This window comes from Macaca fascicularis, chromosome 12 (assembly GCF_037993035.2).
Source record: "Macaca fascicularis isolate 582-1 chromosome 12, T2T-MFA8v1.1".
Lineage (NCBI taxonomy): Eukaryota > Metazoa > Chordata > Mammalia > Primates > Cercopithecidae > Macaca > Macaca fascicularis.
This window is the reverse complement of record NC_088386.1, coordinates 128616799-128634555: the sequence shown is the minus strand read 5'-3', so window position 1 is coordinate 128634555 and position 17757 is coordinate 128616799. Positions and strand designations below refer to the sequence as shown.

Sequence of the window (17757 nt, the reverse complement as noted above, 5' to 3'; positions counted from 1 at the left end):
ATACTTAAAATGAAGGTATTTTATTGTAAATTTTACCTCAGAAAACTTTTTTTAAAAAAGACTAAACTTACTAAAAGTAAACAGACTGCACCCCCCAAAAAACAATGTATTCCAAGACTAAGCTTTAATATTTCTTTCATGTTAAATTGCCTTCTTTAAAGGTATTAAAACAGATGTTAAAGTTTTAGCTAAAATTTAAAACTGAAGAACATTATCTACAATTGTACTGTTGACACAGCACCCATTAGCCACATATGGCTATGTAAAGTTAAATTAAGATTAACTAAAATTTTAAAATCAGTTCCTCGGCCCAGTGCGGTGGTTCACGCCTGTAATCCCAACACTTTGGGAGACCGAGACGGGTGGATCACGAGGTCAGGAGATTGAGACCATTCTGGTTAACATGGTGAAACCCCATCTCTACTAAAAAATACAGAAAAAATTAGCCGGGCATGGTGGCGGGTGCCTGTAGTCCCAGCTACTTAGGAGGTTGAGGCAGCATAATGGCGTGAACCCGGGAGGCGGAACTTGCAGGGAGCCAAGATCGCACCACTGCACTCCAGCCTGGGTGACAGACAGAGACTCCGTCTCAAAAAAAAAAGAAAAAAAAATCAGTTCTTCAAAGGCACCAGAGGGAATAACTTTACAGTGGACAAACCTAACAACGTATGAAGGTCAACATCATCAAGGATGATAAAACATGATGACATATATACTCTCAATATGATGAAAATGGCACTTTGTAATCTTTCTCTAAAAATCCATAATCACAGTCTAATCATGAAAAACATCAAATTCTAAAAGAGAGTCATTCTACAAAATAACAAGTACTCTTCAAACTTGTCAAGGTCATCAAAAACAAGTAAAGTCAGAGAAACTGTCATAGCTAAAAGAAGCCTAAGAATGCATGACTAGGTATAACGTGGTATCCTGGATGGAATTCTGAAACAGAGAAAGACACTAGGTACAATTAAGGAAATGTAAATAAATGAGGGACTTTAATTAATGACAATGTATCAATATTGGTTTATTAATTATAACAATGTACCCTAGTAATGTAAGATGTTAATAACTGGAATTCTGCACTATCTTCTCAATTTTCTGTAAATCTACAACTGTTCTAAAAACTAAAGCCTATTATTTAAAAAAAAAGTTACAATTTAAAAGTTAAGGCCGGGCCCAGTGGCTCACGCCTGTAATCCCAGCACTTTGGGAGGCCAAGGCAATCTCATCACTTGAGGTCAGGAGTTCAAGACCAGCTTGGCCAACATGGTGAAACCCTGTCTCTTAATAAAAAATACAAAACATCAGCTGGGCACGGTGGTGGGTGCTTGTAATCCCAGCTATTCGGGAGGTTGAGGCTGGAGAATAGCTTGAACCCGAGAGACAGTGGTTACAGTGAGCAGAGGTCGTGCCACTGCACTCCAGCCTATGCAACAGAGCAAGATTCCCTCTCAAAAAAAAAAAAAAAAAGTTTTTTTCTACACTTTTTAAAAATGCAGTTCCTCAGTCACACGAGCTAGTAGTATCTCAAGTGCTCAACAGAAACAAGTGGCTAGTAGTTACAGTACTGGATGGTGGAGATTCATAGAACATTTTCTTCATAGCAGAAAATTACAACTCATCCTAACTTATAAACAAATTCTTATCTACTCAGCACTAAAAATGCTCAGTAATATCTAAAAACCTTCAGTGATGTGTTTATTCTAATTTCAAACACTTATGTTTTAAAATCAGTTTTTAAAAAATCAATGTAACATATGTAAATGTAACACTGAAAAGTGTTCTACTCCTCAAAGCAGCAGTTTACAAAGTACAATCTATGGACCTCCAAACTCTTTCAGGGCATCCATGATGTATTTTCTTAATAATACTATTACAAAATACTATTGTGATCTCATTTGCTAGTTTGAGAATTTTCTATTGCAAAAACTAAAATATTATTTGCATTTTTCAATGTGTTGACACTTGCACAGACTGTATAGTGATGGGGAAAACTGCTGGCACTACAGCATGACTGAAGTTAATTGCAACAAACTGTACCAGCAGTCACTGTATTCTTCACTGCCATGTGGCACGTACTCATAAGAGAGAGGGGGGAAAAGCCACTTGTATTACGAATGCCCATGACGAAGGAGTAAAAAATATTAATTGTATTAATCTTGATCCCTAGGAACACATCTTTTTAATATTCTACATGATGAAATGGGAAATATGCATTTCTACTGCATACAAAGTCATGAAGAATGATATTTAATGCAACTGTTTTGGGTTACAAGCTCAATTAGTTGCTTTTTTCCACAGAACATAATTTTGACTTGAAAGAATAGCTGCACACAATACGGCTGTCCAGACTTGTGTATGTAGCAGATATTTTTTTTCAAAACGAATGAGACTTCAAGAAAAACAATTCAGAGTAGTTGTGGCCAATTATAAAATTTGACATTGGCCGGGCGCGGTGGCTCAAGCCTGTAATCCCAGCACTTTGGGAGGCCGAGACGGGTGGATCACGAGGTCAGGAGATCGAGACCATCCTGGCTAACACGGTGAAACCCCGTCTCTACTAAAAAAAATTTGAAAGGTCAAATTTTTTTTTTTTTTTTTTGAGACTCCGTCTCAAAAAAAAAAAAAAATACAAAAAACTAGCCGGGCGAGGTGGCAGCACCTGTAGTCCCAGCTACTCGGGAGGCTGAGGCAAGAGAATGGCGTGAACCCAGGAGGCGGAGCTTGCAGTGAGCTGAGATCTGGCCACTGCACTCCAGCCTGGGCAACAGAGCGAGACTCCGTCTCAAAAAAAAAAAAAAAAATTTGACCTTTCAAGCAAAAATTAGAATTTTGTTAAAGTTTCTATTCGTCACCATGAGTCAGAAAGTTTTCCAATATTTAAAGGCTTTTCTGATAAGTGCTGATTTCAATGAAAGTGATTTTTTGATACTGTATAAGATATCCATTCAACATGGAAGCTAGACAAATGGATTTTATATTTACAGAGGACAAACTATTGATATAACTCAGATTTCATATCACAACTAACCTTTTAAAAAAACACTACTTGGTTACCCAGTGTTAAAGTAAAGCAATAAAAATTTAAAATATAAAAAAAGAAAAAAAACACTGCTGGTCAAATTTTAGTGTAATATCAAAGAATATCTGCAATTATCTGTAAAAGCTATTAAAATTCTCTATTACAACTATATATATATTATATATATATAATATCATTGTGAGGATAATTTTCCTTCATATACTTCAACCAAAGTAATAAATAGCAACAGACTGAATGCAGAAGCAAATATAACCCAGTTGCCTTCCATAAAGCAAGACATAAAAGAAATCTGTAAAAAGGTAAAACAATGCCAATCCTATCAACAAATTTTTAGAAATGGTGTAGAAAATAGGTATGTCATACTAAAAATATATTTATGTTAGCATGTAATGAGTTTGTTATTTTTAAATGAACTAATACTTTTTAAATTTCTTGATATGATAAACAGATATAACTAAAAAACCAAAAGCTCCTTGGGGCCCTCAATAACTTTTAAGAGGGTAAAGAGGTCCTAAGATCAAAAAGTTGATTAACATCTATCTCAGAGAAAGAAGAAAAAATGAAAACCAAAAATAAAGCCTGGGCAACATGGTGAAACCCTATCTCTACAAAAAAATACCAAAAAAAAAAAAAAATTAGCCAGGCATGGTGGCATACGCCTGGAGTCCCAGCTACTCAGGAGGTACAGGTGGGAGGATAGCTTGAGCCCAGGAGGCAGAGGTTTCAGGGAGCCAAGACTGTGCCATCACACTCCAGTCTGTGTGACTGACCAAGACACTCTTTTAAAAACAAACAACAACAACAAAAATTTAAAAACACATAAATAAACTTAAAACATACATAAATACCCTATAGAGCATATCAAAGGGCATACAATATCACTGACAATAAGAACACCAAGATCTGGCCAGGTGTGGTGGCTCATGTCTATAGTCCCAACACTTTGGGAGGCCGAGGTGGGTGGATCACCTAGGTCAGGAGTTCGAGACCAGCCTGGCCAACATGGTGAAACCCTGTCTCTACTAAAAATACAAAAAGTTACCCGGACATGTAATGGTCCTGTAATTCCACCTACCTGGAAGGCTGAGGCAGGAGAATTGCTTGAACCCAGGAGATGGAGGTTGCAGTGAGCCAAGAATCGCACCACTGCACTCCAGCCTGGGAAACAAGAGCGAAACTCCATCTCCAAAAAAAAAGAACACCAAGATCCAAAACGTGACACTTATTCAGAAAGTATCTAGTGTTTTCAAACTGTACCCTTTCCAAGGACAAAAAGACTTTTCACATTTTGGATTTTACTTAAATGATTGTTTGGCTGCCTCTCTCACTGGGCTGTAAGGCCTGTGAAGACAGAACAGCATGTGTTTTGCTCAACCACCAGGGCTAGTCCAGCACCTGGCACAAGGCAATCATTCAAATATTTGCTGGGTTTAAATATTTTTTTAAAGACATAAGACCCACAAACAGAACTCACTGACATGTCTATTCGAAACTCACAAAGATGGCTGGGTATGGTAGCTGATACCTGTAACCTCAAGCACTTTGGGAGGCCAAGGTGGGAGGATTGCTTGAGGTTAAGAGTTCTAAACCAGCCTAGGTAACACAGCGAGACCCCCTCTTAAAACAACTTTTTAGGCCGGGCGTGGTGGCTCACACCTGTAATCCCAGCACTTTGGGAGGCCAGGACGGGCGATCAAGAGGTCAGGAGATCAAGACCATCCTGGCTAACATGGTGAAGCCCCATCTCTACTAAAGATACAAAAATTAGCCGGGCGTGGTGGCGGGCGCCTGTAGTCCCAGCTACTTGGGAGGCTGAGGCAGGTGAACGGTGTGAACCCGGGAGGAGGAGCTTGCAGTGAGCCGAGATCACGCCACTGCACTCCAGCCTGGGCAACAGAGCGAGACTCCGTCTTAAATAAATAAATAAATAACTTTTAAAAAATTAGCTGTAACCCAGGCACAGTGGCTCAGGTCTCTAATCCCAGAACTTTGGGAAGCCAAGGCAGGAGGATCACTTGAGCCCAGGAGCTCAAGACCAGGCTTAAGGCTTCATCTCTACAATTTTTTTTTTCCCGCTGCAAGACAGAGTCTTGTTCTGTTGCCCAGGCTGGAGTGCAGTGGTGCAATCTCAGCTCACTGCAACCTCTACCTCCCGGGTTCAAGGGATTCTCCTGACTCACCCTCCCAAGTAGCTGGGATTATAGGCCCGCACCACAACACCCGGCTAATTTTTCTACTTTTAGTAGAGACAGGGTTTCACCATGTTGGCCAGGCTGGTCTCGAACTCTTGACCTCATGATCTGCCTGCCTCAGCCTCCTAAAGTGCTGGGATTACAGGTGAGAGCCACCGCGCCCGGCCTCTACAAAAAATTTTTAAAAAGTAAAATGAAATAAAAGTTAGTTTGGTGTGGTGGACCGCGTGTATAGCTCCAGCTACTTAGGAGGCTGAAGTCAGAGAATCACTTTAGCTCAGGAGTTCCAGGCTGCAGCAAACTGCCTGCATGACAGAGCAAGACCCTGTATCTAAAAAATCAATTTAAAAGATGAAATTTTGTAATCAAAATTTACCTATTTACATAGTAACAGCAACATAAAAGCCACCACTCACTGAGGGCCTACTTAGTGCATGCCAGGTATTATACTTAGATTTTTCATTGATACCATAACCACAGGACATACTTTACAGATAAGGATAGTTAGGCTCCAAAAGGTTAACCTGTTTAAAGTTACATGTAATAAGTAACAGAATTTTTTTTTCTTTTTTTGAGATGGAGTCTCACTCTGTCACCCAGACTGGAGTGCAGTGGTGCAACCTCAGCTCACTGCAACCTCCACCTCCCAGGTTCAAGAGATTCTGGTGCCACAGCCTCCTGCGTAGCTGGGATTACAGGTGCCTACCACAAACACCCAGCTAATTTTAGTATTTTTGGTAGAGATGGGGATTCTCCATGTTGGCCAGGCTGGTCCCGACTCTTGACCTCAGGTGATTCACCTGCCTGGGCTTCCCACAGTGCTGGGATTACAGACGTGAGCCACCATGCCTGGCCAGAAAATTTTTTTTGGTTTCTTTTTTTTTTTTTTTTTTGAGACAGGGTCTTATTCTGTCACCCAGGATGGAGGAGTGCAATGGGAGGATCACTTGAGCCTGGGAGGCTGAGGCTGCAGTGAGGCTGTAGTTAGGACTACAGGCCCATGCCACCATGCCCAGCTACTTTTTTGTTGTTGTTGTTAAAGAAATGAGGTTTCGCCATGTTGCCCAGGCCGGTCTTGAACTCCTGGACTCAAGCAATTCACCTGCCTCAGCCTCGCAAAGTGCTGGAATTACAGGCGTGAGCCACTGCACCTGGCCAAGCGACAAAAGATCAAACCCACATCTCCCTGCTCAAAAGCCCTCAAGCTTTTCACTACATACTGATACGGTACTCAGTATTGCTTTTTTCCCCAGTTCCTTGCAATTTTCAGAAGAATTCATTTTGTACAAAGTCACTTTTCTTTCCTTTTCTCAATCTCCATTCTGTTCACTGTCCCCACACTCCCACCCCCTTGCACCACACAATTAAACAATATAGTTGCCCTCAATTAAGGAAGAGTGTATGTTCTTATAAAATACATTATGGGAAACTTCATTAATAAAGGTACAAACACTGGACATGGAGGCTCACGCCTGTAATCCTAGCACTTTGGGAGACCAAGGCGGGAGGATAGCTTGAGTCCAGGAGTTCAAGACCAGCCTAGGCAATGTGGCAAAAACCAGTTTCTATAAAAAATAGAAAACTTTGCCATGTGCAGTGGCGTAAGCCTGTACTCCTATATTCAGGAGGATGAGGTGGGAGGATCACCTGAGTGCAAGAAGGTCAAGGCTGCAGTGAGCTGCGACTGCAACACTGCACTGCAGCCTGAGGGATAGAGCAAGGCCTTGTCTCAAAAAAAGTTTTTTTTAATTAAAAAAATATACAAAAAGGCTGGGAGCGGTGGCGCATGCCTGTAATCCTAGCACTTTGGGAGGCCAAGACAGGTGGATCACCTGAAGTCAAGAGTCCGGGACCAGCCTGGCCAACATGATGAAACCTCGTCTCTACTAAAAATACAAAAATGAGTCAGGCATGGTGGCACGTGCCTGTAATCCCAGTTGCTAGTGAGGCTGAGGCAGGAAAATCACTTGAACCCAGGGGATGGAGGCTGCAGTGAGCCAAGATGGCTCCACTTCACTCCAGCCTGGGAAAAACAGCGAAACCCCACCTCAAAAAAAAAAAAAAAAAAAAATCCCAATGGTAGAAGTAATATAAAAAGCTAACAAGAGGGTCAGATTCCAGAACTAAAGTAGGGCTCTCTGATTCACTGATCTTGCAGGACGGCTGCTAATCCAGTTAACCAAAAACATCTGGTCATGGTTTGGGGAGCACCACACATCAATTCCCAAGAAACTGATCATGAGAGCCCCTGGTTATGGCTACTCCTGGAGACCTAAGCCATGATTTATCAAATAGAAAGTACCAAGACAATTCCTTGTCAGTCTGTACAACCAAATTCTTGTTGTACAGGAGGAATTTTAAACCTCAAAAACTTCTGCCAATTCCTCGTCAATCTGTATAACCCAAGGACCAATACTGAAGAGACCAGAGCTCCCAAGACTTCCTCCATGCCCAGAACTTGAATAAAAGGCGCTTTGTTCCCAAAGAAGATACTAGCCACAATATCACCACAGAAGAAAACATATTGCTAATATTATCATTCTTCCTACTGTTTCTGAACAATATAAACATTTCTCCTTCTTTCTTCCTCCTTTTGGTGAAAAGAATAAAATCAGCAAAAATGAAATATTTTAGGAAAAAATACAATGCCATCAACATTGCCACATCATTTGATAATCTTACCATAAGCCAATGTTTTCCACAGAGGGATTCCCTAGATCCTGTGAAAAAAAAATTTTTTTTTTTTTTTTTGAGACAAGGTCTTGCTCTGTTACCCAGGTAGGAATGCAGTGGTGCAATCGCAGCGCTGTACAGCCTCAAATTCCCAGGCCAAGGGATCTCCCAGCCTCAGCCTCCCAAGGAACTGGGACCAAGGCATGCACTACACCACACGGAGCTAATTATTTATTTTTATTTATTTATTTTGAGACAGAGTCTTGCTCTATCACTCAGGCTGGAGTGCAGTGACTCAATCTCGGCTCACTGCAGCCTCCACTCTCAGGTTCAAAAGATAATCTTCTGTCTCAGCCTCCCAAGTAGCTGGGACTACAGGCGCGTGCCAACACACTCGGCTAATTTTTGTATTTTCAGTAGAGACAGGGTTTCACCATGTTGGTTAGGCTGGTCCCAAACTCCTGACCTCAAGCGATCCGCCTGCCTCAGCCTCCCAAAGGGATGAGATTACAGGCGTGAGCCACCATGCCCAGCCAAACTTTTTTATTTTCGTAGAGACATGATCTCCCTATGTTTCCCAGACTAGTTTCAAACTCCTGGACTCAAGTGATCCTCCAGCCTCAACCCCCCAACATGCCTGGATTACAGACGTAAGCCATGCCGCACCCAGCCCGTGAAAATTTTACACAAATTATGCAGAAATCCTTTTAAACCTCACAAAGCTCTGAATACGTCTTATGTCAACATCCAGATTTAAGAAAATGTACAATATAAGAAGAAAGAACTCTTCTACCTTAAAAATGAATTCAGCTACCATCTGCTAAAAACAACCGCGGTTAAAAAAAAAAGGAATCAGGCCGGGCGCGGTGGCTCAAGCCTGTAATCCCAGCACTTTGGGAGGCCGAGACGGGTGGATCACGAGGTCAGGAGATCGAAACCATCCTGGCTAACACGGTGAAACCCCGTCTCTATTAAGAAATACAAAAAACTAGCCGGGCGAGGTGGCGGGCGCCTGTAGTCCCAGCTACTCGGGAGGCTGAGGCCGGAGAATGGCGTGAACCCGGGAGGCGGAGCTTGCAGTGAGCTGAGATCCGGCCACTGCACTCCAGCCTGGGCGACAGAGCGAGACTCCGTCTCAAAAAAAAAAAAAAAAAAAAAAGGAATCAGAGGTCACATCTGTGGGCTGTCATTAGACATATCACTCTATAATAAATCACTTTTATTAGTTCCTAGCCTTTGCATCAAAAATCTAGACATAATAATACAGTAAAATGTTAAGTAATAAAATATTAGCTAAGCAATTAGGTGTCACCAAGTATATACGAGCTACAAACAATAATAAATAGGGGCTGGGTACAGTGGCTCACGCCTGTAATCCCAGCACTTTGGGAAGTCGAGGTAGGTGCATCACCTGAGGTCAGGAGTTCGAGACCAGCCTGGCCAACATGGTGAAACCCTGTCTCTACTAAAAATATTAAAAAGTAGCTGGGTGTGGTGGCACACACCTGTAATCCCAGCTACTTGGGAGTCTGAGGCAGGAGAATCGCTTGAACTCAGGAAGCGGAGGTTGCAGTGAGCCAAGATCGTGCCACTGCACTCCAACCTGGGCAACAAGAGTGAAACTCCATCTCAAAAAACAAAAATTAAGGCCAGGCACGGTGGCTCACGCCTATAATCCCAGTACTTTGGGAGGCCGAGGCGGGCGGATAAGCTGAGGTCGGGAGTTTGAGACCTGCCTCACCAAATGGAGAAACCCTGTCTCCAGCAAAAATACAAAATTAGCGTGGTGTGGTGGCGCATGCCTGTAATCCCAGCTACTTGGGAGGCTGAGGCAGGAGAACTGCTTGAGCCGGGGAAGCGGACGGTGTGGTGACCTGAGATGGCGCCATTGTGCTCCAGCCTCCAGCCTCCACTCAGCAACAAGAGTGAAACTCTGTCTCAAAAAAAAAAATACAAAAATAAAAAAAATACACAGGACTTCAAAATGTTCCATTAAAAAAGTTTGCTTCAGTATTATTTAATAATTCTGGAATACAAAAATGTATTATTTCAAAAGTTTACACTGTCTCAGTGATCCTTTCCCAAATGTAACGGTCCCCATTACTACTCTAATAATGTGAATAGAGTCTATAAAGTTGGACCTTTCGAATTCTATATGGCTTCCTAATACTCAAGTGTAGCTTAATACTATAAAAAGTATCGAGAAGTTAAAATTTATAAAAAACAAACAATGGAAATAACCAACGAATTTGTCCACATAAAGCTTCTCCTTTGCTTATGTCTGCTTGCTAAACCTTTACCCAGCCACTCCTCTGAACCTCCAAAATCAAGAATTTTTGTTAAAAAACTGCACTAAGAAGTCCATGTGTGGTGGCTCACACCTGTAATTCCAACATTTTGGGAGGCCAAGGCGGGTGGATCACTTGAGCCCAGAAGTTCAAGACCAGCCTGGCCAACATGGCAAAACCCCATCTCTACTAAAAATTAGCTGGATGTGGTGGCGAATACCTGTAATCTCAGCTACTCAGGAGGCTGAGGCATGAGAATCACTTGAACCTGGGAGGCAGAAGCTACAGTGAGCTGACATTGTGCCACTGCACTCCAGCCCAGGCAACAGAGCAAGACTGTCTAAAAAACAAACAAACAAACAAACAAACAAAAACAGCACTAATAAATTTCAACAAGTATGCCTGGTGAGACCTACTGGCCTCATTCACCAAAAGATAGATAGGCATATACGTTAACTCTTTAGAACAGAGAAATCGAAACTGCAGAGCTATACACAGGACATTTTTCTAGAATGCTAGAAAAGGAAAAATGTCTAAAGCTTCTCTGGGAGTCTACCTAGAACAGTCACCATTCTACCTTCTCTGAGACCTGCCCCCGCCATGAGGAGTGGGACCTTTCAGCTAACTGTGTGTGCACTTCTAGACTCCAACCCTACGTCCATAACTGGTCTCATCAATGATGGAGAACTGAGCCAAGTTCAACCAGTCAAATCTCCCCTCCCAAGAATCTGAAACATGAACACTGTGTTAGCAATCCGTTGGCTACTGGCACTAGAGCCTAAGTTCATATGTGGCTCCAAGAATTAAGTGGCCACTTGCTACCATGAGTTTGTGTTTGTTAAAGGGGGAAAGGTCAGAATGCACAAACACAACTAAAGCAGGACAAAAAGAGACAAGAGAGGACACTGGCCAGCTGGTAGAAAAGTGCTATCTACAAGTACTATGGCTACTGAAAGCTTCCCAGTTTCTGGTTCACATCCCTCATGAAGTCAACTGCTCTTTGGTTCTTTAGAGTACCCCTGCCTCCAAAGCATTCCTCCTTGTTTCTTGCCAACAAAAAATTATTATGACAGTTTAAGACATAAATTCACACCAGGATCAATGCAGAAAGGGTACGTTACTCTTACTGTTCATAAAGGATCTGACAGGCACCAGGGAAGAGGTTTCTACTCACTACCCAAAACCTCAGGAGAAATAATAGGGCAAAAATAACTAAAACCTAAAAGCAGAAATTACCTATTTGCAAAAGCCCTCAGGCTTTGTGCTTCCCTTCCACACTTACCTGTTCAAAAATTCTGCTGGTTCGCAGCAGGAGATTTGAGCAGACTTTGTTCAGGTCCTTTTAACACTGTAAATAATAAAAATATTAATATAAATCACCCAGCAACCTCTTAGGAAACTTTAAAAGCACAATTTTTCATCATGAATATATTCTGCAGAAAATGGCTTCCAAACCTGGTTAAAAGATTAGCTCAGCTGGTGTATTTATAAACTAGATTCCCTAACATCTAAAAGTCTCAGTAGTTCTACAATGGAAATGAAAACTATATATTTCTTAACAAAAGTCCCAAGTGATTCTTACGAAGCTGACAAATGAAGACCACCATGGGGTTTCAGGGAAGTGATTATTTGGGGTTTTCATTCAAAACTCCATTATAGGGACTTGGTATTAACTTTTAAAACCTACTGCCAGGCACAGTGGGTCATGCCTGTAATCCTAACACTTTGGGAGGACAAGGCAGGTGATCGATTGAGCCCAGGAGTTCAAGACTAGCCTGGGCAACATGGCAAAACCCCATCTCTACAAAAATTAGCTAGGCATGGGACGCATGCCTGTAGTCCCAGCTACTCGAGAGGCTGAGGTAGGAGGATCACGTGAGCCCAGGGAGGTCAAAGCTGCAGTGAGCTGCAACTGCACCACTCCATTCAGCCTGGGTGACAGAGTGAGACCCTATCTCAAAAAATATATATCTAACAGAAAAACAAAAGCCGCATCACAGCAATATGCATCCTACACAAATAATCACTGAACCCTCAGAAATATGATTATTGCCAAAATGTCCAGGGAGCAAAGCTCCAAGTGTGCTTTCAGTTGCAAAATCACAACCTGCCTTTAATGGTCTGTTGGGGCAGTATCTTAAAAATTCACAAGTTGGTGATATTCCAAGTGACAAGGAGTGAACTTAAGTATAGTATCTTCAAGTAGTTTCTCAGCTAAAATCAAATGATACCTTATTGCTATACAAAGTCAAAGAACAATAATTAACAATTAAAGTTGACAATTCCATTAACTACAGGAAAGCAACTAGGTAGAGAGACAGACAGACAGAGATTTTTTCTTTCTTTTTTTTTTTTTTGAGACAGACTCTCGCTCTGTTGCCCAGGATGGAGTGCAGTGGCACAATCTCTGCTCACTGCAACTTCCACCTCCCAGGTTCAAGCGAGTCTCCTGCTTCAGCCTCCCGAGTAGCTAGGATTACAAGTGTGCACCACCATGCCTGGCTAATTTTTGTATTTTTAGTAGACACAGGGTTTCGCCATGTTGGCCAGGCTGGTCTCGAACTCCTGACATTGAGTGATCCGCCCACCTTGATCTCCCAGAGTGCTGGGATTATAGGCATGAGCCACTGCACCTAGCCAATTATTTTCAAAATGGGGTCTTGCTTTGTTCCCTCAGCTGGAGTGTAGTGGCACAATCAGAGCTCACTGTAGCCTTGACCTCCTGGGCTCAAGCAATCCTCCAGCCTCAGCCTCCTGAGTAGCTGGGACTGTAAGCGTGCACCACCATACTCAGCTAATTTTTTAAAAATCTTTTTTTAGAGATGGGGGTCTCTCTATGTTGCCCTGGCAGGTCTCAAACTCCTGGGCTCAAGTGATCTTCCTACCTTAGCCTCCCAAAGTGCTGGGATTATAGGTGTGAACTACTGCACCCAGCCATAGAAGAGTTTATTTATTATCCACTTCTCCTTCCCTTTCCTCCTGCCCTTAAAAAATTACACAGTTCAGTGGGTAAAGTTATATGACCTTTGGAAATTATAACATGGCTACTTTTTTTGCAAAATTAAATCAGAGGTGGATGTGACTTTTTCAAATTGCATTCTTGGTGGGGCACAGTGGCCCATGCCTATAATCTCAATACTTTGGGAGACTGAAGCAGGAGTATTACTTTAGACCAGAAGTTTAAGACCAACCTAGGCAACACAGTGAGACCCCATCTCTACAAAAAATATTGGCCAGATGTGGTGGCATGGAACTGTAATCCCAGCCACTTAGGAAGTTGAGGTAGGAGAAAGGCTTGAGCCTGGGAGGTTGAGGTTACAATGGGCAGTGATTGCACCGCTGCGCTCCAGCCTAGGTGACAGAGCAAGACTCTGTCTTATTTGGAGGGTCTTGCTCCATCACCTAGGCTGGAGGGCAGCGGTGCAATCACGGCTCACTGCAACCTCAACCCTCTAAGAGACAGGGTCTTGCTCTATCATAGGCTGTAGTGAGCCGAGATTAGGCCGCTGCACTGCAGCCTGGGCAACAAAGTGAGATTCCATCTCAAATAATAATAATTAAGGTAACGAAACCCCATAGTTAATAAGAAAATAGAAAATTGTGTTCCTCATTTACTTAAAGTAGGGAAGTATGTAATACTTTGAAATATTTTTATAAAATGAAGTTTGGCCAATTAAGAGAACATTCTTTGTTTTTCAAACCTCTCTCCTCTTTCAACCTCACACAAAACTATAGGCAATTCAATAAACGTATCACTTTACATTCCTACATAATTAATTTAGTATATTTCTCATTCATCTGAGAGCATGAATAAAATGTAAAAACAATATTTGGTCAAGAAACACTGCAATGCTACCTATTAGCAAGTTTATACATGAAATAAAAATCTCTAGTTTTAAAGAGATGTAATTTTTCAAAGCATTAAAAACCAATGGAAACTCCAGAACTTTTTAACCTTATTTTAAACTTCTATTTATTTCTTTTTCATTTTATATATTTTTCCTTTTATTCTTAAATACTCTCCCATGCAAAAACCATAGGACTTTATCACCATAAAACCCTAGTGGGAGTCAAGCAGTGAAAAAAAGCTTGAGTTCAGACTTTTACAACAATGACCAAACAATATGTCATGGTAATTTAAACTGAAGGAAAATGGACATTTGACTTGCCTCTAAGAGACCTGGGTTAACACCAACATAGGCTGTAGATTCAACCTAATGAGACTGGTCCCACTATAATCTATAAGAAATAGAATAAAACAGAAAGTATGGAAAATTTAATCAGCAGAGGCTAATGGAGAATTGCAAACAAAGTCAGAATTTGAAAATGGCACAAGTCAAAGATCCCATAGAAGGGCAATCATAAAAGCAACAGTAGTAATCTTTTTAACCAAAAAGGTTCTCCCAGATAGCAATCACTATCAACAGTTTCATCTTCCAACGTGAAGGTCAACAAAAAGAGAATAGACATATGGAGTACTAAAATGCAGAGTCATGAAAACAAATGAGCTGATACGACATCAAAGACATTATAATTTGGAAATGTCATTTCAAAAACACAACAGAAAAACAAGAGGGAGAAAGGCAATTAGTTAAAACACTACCTCATCACTACCATCACTATGCCTCCCTTTTAGACAAGGAGTTGCATTCACACACTGACCTTGTAATTCCCATCTTCTCATGATTTTGAGGTAAACCTACTCCAAAGTGTTTTTCACATGTGCATCTCACCAGCAAAAGCATTTCAAACCCAAAATATTAAAATTTCTCAGCTGAACTAAAATGACGAGGACATTTATGAAAGCTCAGTAAAAAGAATACAGAGATAAGCTGGAAGGAAATCAGAAAATGTTTTTTGCAAAAAAAAAAAAAAATGTCTATTAAGTATCAGATTAGAGAACTAGTCTGAAAGGTAAAAGTGGAGGAATAAAAAACTCAGCACACAAAGTTCTACACGTGTAAAATGTAAAGGATATGCACACGAATTAGAGGAAGAGTCTCTGGGCTGGATAGCACATTATTAAGGGAATTCTTTACTAACCAGATTAAGGATAATTTGAGTTAATACACTGTTTCCACCTTTCTTCCTGGTTATGTTCCTTAATCATATGTCTAAATGTCAACGGAAAATTTCTCATTTCCCTACATTTGCAAATATCCTGAAATTTCCAAAGATACCCCTTCTTGTAAAGCAAGTGCTTTTGAAAAGCACTTTCAAGCAGTTTATCACCAATCTCATTTTAAAACGTTTACTTTTGAGAAAGATAATTCATTATAATTTCCTGAAATATTTGAGCATCCTAAATTTTTCCAAATTAGGGGATGGGGAGGGGAATTACGTAGGGGAAGGGGGTTGCATAGGCTGACTGCTGGCCCAAATCTCCAGAATCTGATATCCCTTTCCAAGAATCACAAGAGGTAAGAAAAAAGAATTCAGGAGAGCAAATACTCCATCTCATCTTAGTACCAAAGAGGTAAGTACACACATCTCCCACCAGTCTCCCTCTCACCCTTGCCTCTCCGCCTAGGCTAGCCTCCATGCTTTTCCCAGTCTACTCCTGAGTCGCTCCCAACTAAGTTTTTGTCTCTGGGTCTTCGCTCTTGCTGCTCCCTAGCCTAGAGCACTTTTACCCCAGTAAAGCTAAAGAAGCAGCACCTTCACCTCTGTTGGGTTTTTCCTCCAGTGTTAGCTTCTCCATGAGGCCTTCTCGGGACACTTAAAATTAACCCCTCCCCAAATCCCTATTATTCTATCTCCCTGACTCATTTTTTTCCTTCACATCGCTTACCACTACATCATGTATTTTACCACTACATCATGTATTTTACCTATCTGTCTAGAAATGAATTCCATACAGACAGGAATTGTTTGGTCTGTTTTGCTCCCAGCACATAACGGTGTAGTAAGTACTCAATAGGGTATCTGTCAAATAAACGCATGTATGAATGAATAAACAAATGAATGGAAGCACATAGTCCCTTCTCCCTCTCCAGCCTCAAGACTCTCAAATGCTTTGTCAGGTATCAAAAAGGCATGAAGCCTTCTCCTTTCTGGTGAATCACTACCATCACCAGTGTATTCATTGATGTTAAATTTCGAAAGAAACACCATGTGACATTTTTCCAGTTACGTGCCACTTTTAAATACTTTTCTAGTGTCCTCTTCTGATGTCAACATCTGATGTAAAAGCAAAGTACATATTCCAGTTTGAGCACACCAGAAACTGCTATACTAACTAGTAAAACACGTAAAATCATCAATGAATAAGAGAAAGTATTTGTGTTCTAGGCAAAATGGACAAAATTTGTAAGGCCAAAGCTACAAATATTAGAAGGATCAAAATTAAAGTACAGAATGACAAAAAATTTTTTCTAATCTAGGAAGTCATTTGATTCTAAAAAGGAAATACTATATAAGGAAAGAATACCTTCCCCAGACACAACACTGGGAATCAAAACTGCCTTAATTCAAGGTATACAGCACTAGATAGGAAGATGTTCACAGGTTCTGGCCCCATACTCAATTTCTTGCAAGTTAAACTGGAATACTTACCTTTCTTACAGAGAGACTACGTGTGTTTAAGTGCTTTGACTTGCAGGAAAATGAAAACAACAAAATAAAAAACACGGTACTAGATAACTAGTACCTAGATAACTAACTGCAAACAACGTTATTGCTTCTCGAATACGATCATACACTCCGCTTCTTTCAGGCCCCCATTCCCTGTTCGCTTGATTTATGTTTCAGTCACAAAACAAGTATTCAGAGTGCTTTTGGAAACTGCTGACACTTAAGGTTAATGCCCATTTCAACCTGATGTGAACATTCGGGTCCCCAAGGCTGCCATGGGCTCTACTTTCCCAGCCTCGGTCCCAAGGTTCCGATCATGGTGGCTCCACCTCGCCTCAGGCCTGGTCCAGACCCAGTACTCTCGCCACGGAAGGAGTCTCCTTCGTCCAGATGCTCCGTGGGGAAAGCAGGAGCGCACCTCCCAGGGGCTAGGTGTGGACAGGAGAGCCGGCAGAAGCAGCTGTCTGGCCGCAGCAGCTGTTAGCGGGGCACCCCGAGGCTGGGCGAGTGGCTGGCCCGGAAAAGCAGGCAGAGGAAGGCGAGCCCTCCGGCTCCGAACAAGCCGGCCTGACACTGCCCACCCCACCACCCTCCTGCCTTGTTCGGCTCCCCTCGCAATGCCAAGAGGCCCTGGCCAAGGGGGTCCTCGGATCCCTGCGGCCGTGACGCGCCAGGGCCCTCAGCGCCCTCAGCGCCCCTCGCCCGAGAGGAGGCTCTCTCCGGCCCTGCACCTGACCTGTCCCGTCGCCTGACGGCCCAAGCCGGCCGGAGCGGCCTGTGGGTGTCCATGCGGCCGGGCCGGCTCAAGCAGGAGAGGCAGGGACACGAGCGCGGACCGGAGGCACAGACGGCCCGGGACGAGGCGGCGGGGCCAGGGCGCGGAGCAGAGCCGAGCAGGGTAGCGACACGGAATGGCTCGTTACCTGCGGTCCGGGACAGGGAGTCTCAGAACCCAAGTCAGTCCTCAGCCTCAACAACACAAGAT

The 17757-nt window shown here is 42.2% G+C and overlaps 1 protein-coding gene across 12 annotated transcripts in view; it reads right to left on the bottom strand.

The window, feature by feature from the left end:
- GIGYF2 (GRB10 interacting GYF protein 2) overlaps nucleotides 1–17757 on the bottom strand; it is a 165486-nt gene extending 147729 nt beyond the window's left edge. For 5 of the 12 annotated variants that reach the window (XM_065526259.1, XM_065526256.1, XM_074010531.1 and 2 more), the window contains exons 1-2: nucleotides 17696–17757; nucleotides 11482–11547 (exon numbers count right to left, since the gene is read on the bottom strand). The gene's annotated coding sequence lies outside the window, so the exon portion shown is untranslated. Of the gene's footprint in view, nucleotides 1–7920; nucleotides 7959–11481; nucleotides 11548–14368; nucleotides 14439–17508 lie in introns of all 12 variants that reach the window. The other 7 variants (XM_065526260.1, XM_065526257.1, XM_005574635.4 and 4 more) reach the window with 4 other exon arrangements.